The following is a 13,459-nucleotide window of genomic DNA, read 5'->3' as shown; positions in this document are numbered from 1 at the left end:
CAGCTGAATTAAGTGCAGTTTCTGTGAAATGGAGTAAAACTGTGACACCTGTGTGGAACTCAGTGTATTAGCAGGCATTAGGTTACACACACATAATGGGAACACCTGAATCTGCTCCTTGCAAAAACACCTTGCCCATGGAAAAATTGCAGGGATGTGAGACAGCAGATGAGCCCTTCCATCCATGTGGTGGCATTAAGTGAAAGTGGCCAGTCACAACTGCAACATGGAAATACAGAGGGAGTGGTACATAACACACCACAACAAAACAAAACAAACCAAACAAGAAAAAATTGGAATAGGTTGCTGCAATCCAGATAAGTGTTTGGTGAATACAATGGAAAAGCAGTTTATCAAAAATGTAATAAAAATTGCTAATGGAATTGCTCTGGTTTACATATCTAATTTCTTTCCTTGCTTTCAGACTGTTTTTAAACACTCATCCTGAACCTCACAGAGGAGAAAAGAGAGGAGTTCTGTCAATATTGTACTTAAAATCATGCACAAAAGTTAATAGCATTATGATCTAAAGTAAATGTCATTTTTACAGCTAAATTATAGCATAACCAGTGAAAAGGAAAATTATTTTATAACTGATGAGTGGAAGTTGTACTTTAACTAATTGTAATCCAGAAATGGCTGGGTTTTGCAGCCAAAAATCAGCAGACTTCCATATGGCCAAACTGAATTCTGTAGAGAGAACAAAAACATCTTCCTATGTGAGCTCTAGCTGTACACAGGCTACACTGTTAAATACTGGAACACAGTCAGCGTGTCTGAGAACCACTGAGCAGCACCAAACTAGCACCTGACACTACAGAAACACAAAAAATTGGAGAATTTGGTGAGTAAGAACAAAAAGATTCCTAAGGGCTGAAGAACTGGATCCATAATGGGAGATCAGTGGTAGACTACATACCAGATTAAATAAAAGATGACATTAATGTTTCAAAACAATGTCCTGAAGCAATCAAAACACCTCATAAAAGTAATATGTGCATGCAAAACCAGTAACTGCTGCAAGGAATGGAAAAAGGGTCTGAAGTTAATGCATGTTCTTTAAAAACACAAGCTTGTCCCCCACACTTTCTTCTCATGTCCTTGATGAGGAAAGAAAAAGATGGAGCTTCACATATCCCAGGATGTGAGAAAAAGGAGAAGAGGGAGCTAATCTTCTGAGAACAAAATTTTGCAACTGTGGAACAATGAAACAATAACATTTTTATCCAAGAAGTTTTTTTATCCAAAATCTCCTATCCACCTGTGGGAAAGTGTTACAATGCAGGAGGATGCACTCCAAGAATTTCTGGGTCATAAACAGGAAGGGTGACCAGAATTATTCAGACACTAAATTTTGTTTTCTTTTAAAATGGGAAACAACCCACAGTTACAAAAATTTGCATATCCTAAAAAAAACACCCCAAAACTAATTTTTCTTACCCTGTTGATTCTATTGTGATTCATCTCCATAGCTGATGATATAAGAACTATAGCTGGGAAAATCTGATTAATGAAAAATAACGAGACAAATGACACTGCACACTCTCAAGGTCAGTAAAATCAAAGTCAGCTTTCATAAATTCCGTATTTCCAGACTTTTTGGTCAAGCAGAATAGGACACTGGAAAATGCAACACTGCACATACCTGACTGTAACAGTGAAGTATTTAATCATGTCCATTAAGATAAAGCCAAATCTCCTTCCTGTCAGCAGCTTTGAAGATTTCTGAATAGCTAAGGATGCTTGTTTCCCATAAGTTCAAAGTGGTTTATTCATCATCATTCAAGTTTCCCAGTGTATTTTTTGGACAAAAAATGTATTTTAAAAGTCCATAAAGAAACAATGACCTTCCAGCTTGTGATATCATTTGCCTCTTTTGGCAGGGTCATTTTGAACTGAACAAAATCAGCTGTTGCTTTCTTTTCAGACCTTTCCTATCATTTATTGCAATTCCTTCCTTATAACTCACGGGCGCAACGTCTGCAACTCCATCTCATCAAGTACCCCTTCTGCCCGCTCCTGAGTACAAGGGAAACTTTCTGGTTACTGCAGGGTCAGATTTAAGGGCCACACCTTCAACCTGAATGAACAAGTTTTGCTGAAGACCAATCAAACGGGGAATTCCATAAAATATTCATTGTGAAAAGCCTCAATTTATCTGTTTCTCCCCGTGTCCATCCCCTCCAGGTCCACCTTTTCTTTTGGGTTGGTAAGAAGTCAGCACCCCATGGGTTTTGTGTAAGAACTCCCAAATTAAAAATGAATTTCTGACAAGACATCCCCATATTTAATGACACATCTGGTAAATAAGGTAAAAAGTAAGGTCTGAAGTTACCTAGGCTGCACAAAGACTAAGCAATGCCAAGATTCATTTGAAAAAAAAAAAAAAAAAAACACTAATAAAAAAAAATTATACATTCAATAAATAATAAACATAATCATTTTGTTAGTAAGTCAGCTGGCCCCAGCATATGTTGATGACCACCTACAGAAAGTACACAATGGTTTCAAGAAATGCTATTTTGAGAGCAAACCTTCCTCAAGAAAATGTCATGACCAGATGTTTAAAAGAAAATTTAAATCCTTTTAGATGTGAAGAAAAAATAAGGGCTTGGAAAAATAAAAATAATAAAAATAAAAATCACAATACTCAAGACAGGAATTTGAGAAACTCTCAAAGTGAAGAGTTGAACATGATTTGCATTCTCACTATTGTGAGGCCCTATTTTCAGGACAATTATAGCATCAGATGGACCTCTATGAAAAAAAAATAAAAATGCAGCTTTAAAGATGAGGCAGTAAATAACACCCATGGAAACCACTTCCAGAATGGTTTACATCTACTATGGTAACAGTGCTTGAGAAATGTTATAGCTCAAAGAATGAAGTTTAAATGGATGCAGTTCACAGGCTTTGCAAATTCCAGCCAATCAGCAAAATGCAGTAGTCACAGAATCTGCATCTAATTGAAATAACTCAATAAAATGCATTCAGAGATGCAACTGGGGATCCAGTCCAAGTGCTGCTTTCAGAAGCAGATCCAAAGGAAGTGCAGGTGCCTCCAAATCTTGATTAGAAAAGGAAAATGACTGAGATAAAGCCCACGACTCTTATCTGTGTCATGGGGGATTATCTCCATTTCCAACTACCAGAAGACTGCTACAATGAAATAAGGCTTCTCTACAGTCCTCAGAAAGAGGTAAAACATGTTTTTACATAACATTTCTTTGGTATCAAACAATGGGCACAAGTGAACGCCACTGTGAGTTCTACCATGCTCAAAGACAGAAAATAGATTCTGGCTGACTTCTCCTGTGCGAGGATTGGCTTTGAGCAAGCCCCACATTAGCAGGAATTAGGAGGCATTCCCTACAATGCTAACCTAATTCAATCAGGACCAGGAAGGACAGGACAACACTGCAAAAACAAGGGTGTGCAAGACAATTTCAGCAAGATTGTCTAGGAAAAAAATATTCCGCCATTTGACGTACACTCCTTGTATTTTTATGACTCTGAAGCATATCTGTCATGCATTCACTGATGAACAGGACTGTACTCTTTGTATATGGTACATTCGAGCAAAAATCAAAATTGCATTTATCACTTTGTTGATAACCTTTCTTGATTAATGAATGTGGAAAAGAGCTGCTATAAACAGGCATTTATCATCAGATGGGAAATTATTATCAGTAAGGGCAATGAATACTGCTAAGCTAATACTCAACAATAGTCTTCAAAGCACACAAAGGAGTATCTTCTAAAGAATGAGTGCATCTGAAAATTTTGAGAATGGCTTATTTGACAACAGGCCCAAAAATTGGTTGCTTTTGTTCAGGAAGGAATATCATTGAGAGAGAAGGAATCGGGAAATGTACAGAAGAGGTTAGTGGCTGGAAGAGAACTGAAATGGAACAGAAAGAAGGGCAGATAAAGTCACTTGAATGGAAATAACACTTCCACTTGTTACAGAAATAATACAACAACTTCCATCAATTAATTATTTTATTCATTAAATAGGCAGCCCACTTATTTCACTTCTTACTAGTCAATTAAAGAGTTATCATTTGAAACACCTTTAACAAGATAGTCTCATACTTAAATGGAATAATTTTTAAATGTATTTTGCAAGACATATTTGTTTTTTATTATTTCTTTCAATTTAAATAATAATTTATCTCTCGGAGAATTAATGCAAAAAATCACAGTAAAATATTCAAACTAGCTATGAAAATATATTTTCTAAATCTGATTTGAAAATGTATTTTCTCTAAGAGTTTTACTAAAGAAACATCACAAAGAAATTACTGTATTGGACTGATGCTTCACCTTAGACATCTTGGGGAAAATCTGGAAGGGATGATGAGATTCAGAAAAAGCTGTTCTGTGCAGAATCTTTCTCCACTCCTGACATGTATTTATTATTCATTCCCCACCACCTCTCCTTATCTGATGACACAGCTTACAGACTTCATGCAGTTTAAAATGTAGTTTGAAGTTGCTGGGAACTCTTCTGTGATAATTTCCAGTCCCCACAAAAAGAAAAGCCACAGTTTAGTCCATTCTTACACCTACAGAGAACTGATTGACATCTGCTAGAAAGCAAAAAATCAACACCAGAGCTGATGTCACCAGGAACAAACACAGGGATTGCTGTGCACATCCTTCAAGGATTTTATATAATCATTTCCAGTGCTCACTATTATCTCTAACTATTAGCAGAACATACAGGCAGCTGCAGCCTGAAGTAGCCCATCCCTTCTGTCCTTGGCAAATGTGAGGAGGAGGAAGAGTTCTGAACTTTTCTGAGCTTTTTCTCCCCAGGGCTGCAGTGGCAGCACTCACCTTTGGCTGGACCTTCAGATGACATTAAGGACTTGTTTCAGGGTACTGTACTTGAAACAGGGTACTGTTCAGGCCACTGGGGACTGCAGCACCCAGCACCACTAACACAGCACCTGTTGAGCTATACATGGTATGCCACTGTTATCAGCCTACTGAGGTAACTTTGCAGACCTCTGTTGGTATTACTGTTTTTGGATCTTCTCTATTCTACCTCCTGGGTACTGCCTTCTGCTATTTTCCAATTAAAAAAAAAAATAAATATTTTTTTGGCTATTAGTTGCACACACACAGAAAAAAAATAATCTAAACCTCTCCATCTCTAGCCTTGGACATCTCTTAGGCACCATTCATGTGTGTATACCTTTTTCTGGAGTCACAGAGAAAAAGAATTAATGTCTGAGGCAGATAGCATCTTCAATTGTTCATTGCCGTGCTAGCCAGCTAGCCTAATTCACACTTCACTGGAGGATGGCCTCACATTGCCTGAGGACAGGGAGTGAGGTTATGTCACCTCACAGCTGGAGCAAGAGACAAAACAAGGCAGGTGCCTTTGCACTGATGCAGCCTAGGCACATTCCCACCTGCTGAGAGTGCTGAGAACCCTATCTTTCAGCAGGAGGAATAGAAATAGGAGCTAGGCACAGCAGCTCCTCAAATGCTCCCACTATTCCCAAAGCATTCCTAAACTGCCCATTTAGGTCCTTAATTTTATGGCAAAACACTTCTAAAAGCTTAGCTCAGCTTTCATGCCATTAGTCTATCCTCCACAGTACTGCTTTTGGGCCCATCAGAGTATCTGCAGTTTACTTTTCACCTCAAGCCAAGTCCAGCATTTAAGAATAACTAACGTAAAAACATCCAACCAAACATTTCAAAAGACATTTAAATACATGTAAGACAACTCCTACCTGCATGCAAAGCCCCCACCAACTTCTGAAAAGATTTAGCAGCAATGATTAGACCTGTGAGAATATATGTATCTGTGCAAGTAGAGTCACAGCATTTTAGTTTTTATGAAATTTGCAGCAAGAGAGAAGAAATACCAGGGATGGTTCATTGAAACAGCTGAAATGTTGCTAAGGAAAGAAGTTACACTGGGATTAATAATTTCAAATATATGTGCAGCATTTGAGAGCAGAAGGACAGTATAAAAATAGATCAAACCCTTTTGACAGGCTCTCATTTGTTCACACCATTCCAAGTCACGTTGTCTGAACTGGTAAGGTGAATCAGAAAAACTGAGTTATGCACAAACTGTGCAGAAATCTGCCCTTCTGCAGAAAGCTAGAAAAGCCTTTATGCACAAATTAAGCACCAAGTTCAGTAAAAATGATGGCATTTTGTACACACAAAATCTAACAGCTCACTATACAAGCCTTAAAAAATAAGAATAAATTTTACAATCTGGAGGACTAGAAACTATTCTTTGTGTTGCTTTGGTTTTGGGGTTGTGTTAGTCTTCAATTAAACTAATTTTCAAACAAATTTTTTTCTTCAAAACCTTAAAAACAGCAAACCATAAGAAAATTCCACACATTCATAACACAGGCATATGTATCACTAAGATCACATTGGTTCTTGTCAGGAGAGAAAATTTTTTTTCAAAATGAAGCAGTCTAAGGAAATTCCATTATTCAGTTATACAGTAGTTTGACTGCTCCCTGGCAATAGATTTCTGAGTTAAAAAGTTATAAAGATTATCTTCACTTTTTCTTCTTGTTTAATTGGAGTAAACTTCTGATTTCTGCACCTCCTCAACCAGCTGCATCCCTACTACACTGAACAGCCCAACAATACTGCATAAGCCCCACTGTAAACAGTTATTTGGGGATGTATTGTCCATGTCTCTAACTTAGTTGTGGAAGACAAGGAATATAGACAAGCCTAAACAGTTGTCATACATGGTTATCAGAGAAAAGTTAATTAGTTTCAGGTTTAAAATGTGCTGCTCCTCCTCTTCAAAGGCACAAATATGAACCTGCTGCTGTGAAGGCTGTCAGGAAAAGCACAGACCTGCCCTTCCATAAAATACTAATGCGATCTCTGTGATGCCATTGCTGCTCACGTGCTGCTGAACTGACATGGCCTATGTGAATATTTAACTCCAAACCACAAGGTTTACCATCCACTTCCAAAAAATACCAGAATTCTGGAGGAAAATGATGGTACTGCTTTTTCACTTTATTAAAGTGATTGTATCTGCAGCAGTACAAACTGAGAAAAGATTAATACCTGTGGAAAGAAAGACTAAGTAACCCTACTGGGATAAGGGAGAAGGCTGAGTTGTCCAACCAGTTTTCTACCCAGGGATGAATGCACACATCCACACCAGGAGCTGTCTCCAGGAGAAGACTGTGAAATGGTGGCAAAGGCAGTGATACCCAGCTGGAGGCCAGTCACTAGCGATGACCAAGGGATCAGGTGCACTCCCAGCAAGTTTGTGCATGGCACCAAGTGGGAGTGTTGATCTACTGGAAGGCAAGGAGGCTCTGCAGAGGGATCTGGACAGGCTGGAACAATGGGCTGAGGCCGACTGTATGAGATTCAACAAAGCTGAGTACCAAGCCTTTGGGTTACAACCACCCCATGAAGTGCTACAGACTGGGGCTGAATAGCTGGAAGGTGCCTGCAGAAAAGCATGTGGGTGCTGGTCAACAGCAGCTGAACATGAGCCAGCAGTGCCCAGGGGGCCAAGAAGGCCAAGGGAATCCTGGCCTGGATCAGCAATGGTGTGGCCAGCAGGAGAAGAGCAGGGATTGTCCCCTGTACTCAGCACTGGTGAGGATGCACTTCAGGGGTTATGTTCAGTTTTGGGCCCCTCACAACAAGACATTGAGGGGCTGGAGTGAGTCCAGAGAAGGGGAACAGAGCTGGTGAAGGGTCTGAAGCACAACTCTGATGAGGAGCAGCTGAAGGAGATGAGAGTTTTTAGCCTGGAGAAAAGCAGGCTCAGGGAGCACCTTACCACTCTGAAAAGGAGGCTGTAGCCAGTCTCTTCTCCCAGGTAACAAGTGACAAACAGGGTGAGAGCAAATGGTCTCAAGTCGCACCAGGACTGGTTTAAGTTAAATACCAGATTTTTAAATCTTTTTTTCATGGAAAGGGCTGTCAAGCATTGGAACAGATTACCCAGGGAGGTGGTAGAGTCACCATCCCTGGAAGTGTTCAAAAAACATGGATATGGCACTTGAGGACATGATTTAGTGGTGAACATGGTGGTGTGTATGACCTCATTCTTGACCCAGAGTCTCAAAACACTTTAAAGGGGTACCTGTGACTGCATCCCATTGGACAGAAGCAGCCATACAGAGATGACAGGGCACATCATCTTATGGCATGTCCTTGATGCAGCACAACCCTCCTCAGCTTGAAGGGTTTCTCCACTTCGATTTTTTGGTAGGACAAGACCCTACAAGACTTGCCTACAAATAAAAGAAGCCTATGATGCCTGTACACTTAATTGTATTTCTGCAGGCTATAAAACTCTTGTTCTACTCATTTTAACAAACTACCAGATAGTTATGCCTGAAGAGAAATTCCCTGTTAGGGAAAAAACCCTATTCATCCAACTTCAGTAGCAAATGCAAATAGCTAATTATCCTTATCTCCATTACACTGTCCTGACTTTGCAATACATCTGGCATGGAAGCAAGTATTTTTTTGCCTTGTCCAAGTCTTCTTACATAAGTACAGAGCCTACACTCAATGGGCTCTGAAGCAAATCTGACCAGCAAAGATTTAGCACATACGTACAGGTTTTACACTCTGATCCAGACTCTAAATGCATACCTCTGCACACCATTCCATCATCACTTTATTGGGGAAGAAACAAATTGTCAGACATATGAAGGAAACTGTATTTAGCAATCTAGTTACAAATAAACTGTATTTGTGTACTTAGGAGAGACAAATAAGCAAACTAGCCAGATCCAACTCATGTACATATAATCAATCCAAGGCAAATAAATATACTCGCTCACCCACCAGCTTCTTCCCCTAAAAGACATATGTGCTCAAACCATGAGATTCAGCATATCACCTTTTCACAGTCTGTTTTAAATACAACACTTTTTCCTTAGCCAAAACTGACAAGGATTAGGGAAAGCAAATTGGACAAAAGGTCAGATTATAGTGAAATTGAAATATTTATCAGAAGAGCTATTTCTGCCAAGGAAGATAATCACAAAGGTAATGTCTCCTTTGATCCTTAATTGACCTGCATGTTTTTAATTAGGAAGCAGGGGAATTAACCTAGAGCTAATTACAGTCTTCGTTTTACAAACCTGTAAGTGAGTAATTTTATTCACATAAGTATTCCTTAGTGAAGTTATGCATGAACAAATACGTTTGTAGCTTCAGGGAATAGGTCTTGAATAACTTAACCTTTTAAAAACTTTAAAGTGGCTATTTTACAAATATGTCTTATATGCAATCTATTTTATATTTTAGGGTTTAGATGTAAAATTTTTCTGAACACCAAAGAATATTTCTTTTTGTGTCAGCAAAACAGCAACAGTTATTTTTGTGTTAAGGAAGTAAGTGGTAGCTTTAAAGAACAGACATTTTTAATTATGTGCCTGTATTCATCCTGGTCTGCAAAACTGCAATCTTTTGCTTAATGGCATCACAGAGTAGAGGCTTGTAGCAATGCATTTTTACTTCAGCACTGAATTAATTTTAATGTGTAACACAGTCGGTTTCAGGGAAAAGAAACTTCCTGTGTCGTTCAGGTCCCTGCATACTACAATTCATTCAGTACTGGGAAACCTTCCTGGAACATGTGAAGGGTGAACCTGCTCTCCCCATTCTCTCCCCATGCTCACATTGCTGCTCCAGTCTCTTCATTACATTCAGAGTTTCCAAACTCTGCAGACCTGTATCTGCAGTCCTGCAAGGTGCCACAGATGACTCCAAAATACCAATTATACAAGGCTTGGAATTGTGACCGTGACTTCCATGCAGATGTCCTCCCTGCTGGCCACTGTACCACCAGATGAGGACTTGCTCTGCATCCTGACTCCAACAGAAAATAACTCCTTCAGCCTGCTTTCCCAAGGCAATGTTTAGACTTTCTTATCTGTGGATAAACACGTCTGCCAGACCCTCTCTAGTAAGTTTTGAGTCTATTGGCCAATTAAACCAAATCTGACACAGGCTTGGAGGCCTAAGAGATATTCACTGTGACAAGCAGCAGAAAAGCAGGCAGCTGGGCTGAGCATACAGCCCCCATGAGTGAGCCTGTGAGAGAAAGGCCGGAGCAGCGACAAACTGGGGACCCCAGCCTTGAGGCACAAGGCCAAAAGAAAGAGGTTCCTTTGGGTTTGGCTGCTCATCACAACCCTGCAACGCAGGCTGTGCATGACAGCAGTTAAAACATAGCGCCTGTATTGCCAGAGACACACATGCTCCTCTCTGTGCACACTGTGCAAGCACTCACACCTGGGTGTGCATGCACACTCTGGCATGGGCTGATCATAAAGAATAATTGATCACATAGGAATTTATTTTTTTTTTAACAGCTTGATGAGGTGTTGACATATTAAGCAGAGAAAAGTAAACTCGGTAATGTGACGCATGAAAAAACTGGTATAATGTAATCAAACACTGCATTATTAAGGTATTTTAGTTACCTCAAAGTCATTTCCTTATTACAAAAGAGTCCAGCACTTACAGATGCTGAAATAGATAAATCTTTCCTCCTTTAAGGCACTCAGAAGAACAAGGTTGTTGATATATAGCACAATGCAATCCATAGATATCATCAGAATGTTACAAATTCAAGACTTTTCAAAACTTATTCTATAACCCTCATTACATTTTTATTATCTCAACCAAATACAAAAAAAAGCAAGAGGAAAGAGCCCACCAGAACCAAGCCCAATCTGAAACGTGCACTAGGCAAAAAAAACAGCTTGACACATGAGAACCTTAGATTAAACCACAGTGTTTTCAAATCAGTTTCCTCCAAATTTTGCCTATCAGCAGCAAGATTCTCCATTTGAGACAATTTAAAACCAGCTTATATCTTCTGAAAAGGAACAAAAATCTGAATGGAAGTAAGTCTAAGATATATTTTATAGTTTGCTTTATGGGGTACCACCAATAGGTCTTACTAATTTGTTTCTGTTCTATATTTGCAGTATTTACAGCACAAAGATCAGCACATTTTTACACATATGAGTCACATATCAATATTGTCTCTAAGTCCTCACCAACTTCTTAAGTTTGAGTAACAACAACCAAGATAAGCATGATGGTTTATATACTATCCTATCCTTGCAATTACCTTAAGATTGCTAGGAAATACCTGTTACAAGTTTTTAGAAGACTTTTCTGGCTTGGCCCATATTCTGTTTGAAGGCTGTAATCTACTTAGGATGGCTGTAGTTAGCAGCAGCAGCACATGCTGGAACCAGAGGCAGCCCTTTGCTCTCCCCAGCACACTGCATCAAGTATCACATTTGTAAGACAAAGCAAAGCAGCCCCTTCCCCACAGGATTTACAGTCTGGACAAGTGCTTTGTAGTCAGCATCAAGCAATCAGCAGTTAAGACACAGCTCATAAACTTTCTTTTAAAAAAAAGTTCATCTTATTTCTTGGGAGTAGTAACACATCTTTTCCCACCTGAGCATCAGACTTCCTCATTGTTTCCTTACACCTGGCAACAGATATTGTGTCTTACTTACTGAAGGTCTTGTTTTGTAGGAAACAATACACAGGGAGGAATGACAGAAACAGGCAAGAAAGACTAGATGCTGGGAACAGCCTTTGTGAATCTGTCAGTTTACATCATCACCAATCAAAGCTCTTTCAAAGGGAGTTTCAAAACTTGAGGGCTCGATTCTGTCAAGAGATGAATGCTCCAGTCTTGCTGCAGCAAAAGCCCCAGCACATGCATCTCTTTAATTAGACAAGTGCACCAATTAAAATGGACCCCCCCTCATATCCTTAAAATTAAACATGTATTTAAGTGCCAGCTTGAAGCCAGAGCATTCAGTATACTGACCCAGAGGAAGGACTGCTATAAGTCAGGATTACACACACAGATAAGTACAGACACAGCTATCCCAAAGGCCTGAGGGTCGTTTTTCCCTGATTGCACAAGTGTCAATCAAGGGCAGCTCAGCTAAAGCCAAGCAGGGCAGTAGGTTGTGGGAAGAGAGTCAAGGTCCTTAGGTTGTGTTTACTGTGATGGATTCCTTATTTTGAAATAACTGCAAAACTGTTTCCTAACAATGCAAAATTTCAACACAAGAACCAGAGAATCTTCTAACAAACACATTATGAATCCATCATATCACTCTAATAGTAAAATGTTGCTTGGGTTTTTGCTTGCTTTCAAAAATCTCTGAAAGAAACCCACTCCCTGCACATGCAGCCTGTGCCAGTAAAAGAAAGGAGGAATACCTGGTGCTGCAAAGCCATGCTAGTCTTCAGAGGAGATTTTGTCCTCTGTAGGCAATCACACGGTAGCCACACTAAGCACACGAGTTATTTCCAGAGACTGTAGCTTTTAACATCCTAACTCTAACATGCCTGTCATTCAAAATGCTCCATTCTCAGAACATAGCTGTCTCTGCTCATTTCCCTCCTCTTAAGCTACATCTCAAGCAAAGCAGAAGAGAGCATTTTTGCCTGAACATACTGGAAGTTTATAAAAGCATGAATGGGACAGAGAGGAACAGAGACCAATTCTGCACTAACTCTATGTCAAGACATAGGTACTATCAAAAGTTCAGAATAAAATGCTATGGGGTTTGATACAGTGTAAAGTTAAAGCTATGAAATTCCTTCTCACAGCACATTGTTAAAAGTTTACACAGGGTCAAGGGGCAATCAGAGCAGTTAATGGAAAGGAAAAATCATTGAGTGCCATAAAGACACATGCTCTGCCTTAGAGAGCATCCAAACTGCAAATCAATGTATGCTGAGAGAGCCTTCTGGAGAATTATCTTTACACGCCTGTCTTATTTTCATTCCCCCTCAGGCACCGCTTTTTGCACCGTCAGACCCAGGACGCTTAGACAGACCCCCGGTTTTATCTACAAGAGGCTCCTAAACAGTGGCACTTTCTGTAATTTACATTCAGCAGATGCTTAAATCGAGCGGTTTAACTATGTTTCTGAACAACATCACCGAAGACATGGACTGCTATAATCTGGCCGGTAAATCAGAGCTCATGTCAGTCATCACGGGCAACAAAGTCTGTGAGTTAACAATACCGTACCACATTCCCGCTTCCCAAAGGTTCACAGGGCCCTCCGTCGTCCTCGGCTACAAAACAAGATGTACCTTGACAAACTGGCCTTTTGAGTTAAAAGTTCATTTCGGGAGCGCTGCAGATCGCCAGCTCCTGACCTGCACGTATCGGGATGGTACCAAGCCAGGCGCAGCGTGTGCCCGAAGAGAGCGGGTCCGGCACCCGCCTGTGGCCGCTCACCCCGGGGCGAGCTCGGGGCAGCCTGAGGCGAGCGCTGCGAGCCGCGCACGGCACGGCAGGGGACAGCACGGCAGGGGACAGCACGGCAGGGGACAGCACGGCAGGGGACAGCACGGCTGGGGACAGCACGGCAGGGGACAGCACGGCAGGGGACAGCACGGCAGGGGACAGCACGGC

The 13,459-nt window shown here is 40.4% G+C and overlaps 1 protein-coding gene across 1 annotated transcript in view; it reads right to left on the bottom strand.

Annotated features, from left to right (window-relative positions):
• The window catches only part of BMPR1B (bone morphogenetic protein receptor type 1B), a 232,891-nt gene that overhangs the window by 219,079 nt on the left and 353 nt on the right, over positions 1-13,459 (bottom strand). The gene's annotated exons all lie outside the window — the stretch shown is intronic.

Source organism: Parus major, chromosome 4, assembly GCF_001522545.3.
Source record: "Parus major isolate Abel chromosome 4, Parus_major1.1, whole genome shotgun sequence".
Lineage (NCBI taxonomy): Eukaryota > Metazoa > Chordata > Aves > Passeriformes > Paridae > Parus > Parus major.
This window is presented reverse-complemented; position numbering and strand designations above follow the sequence as displayed.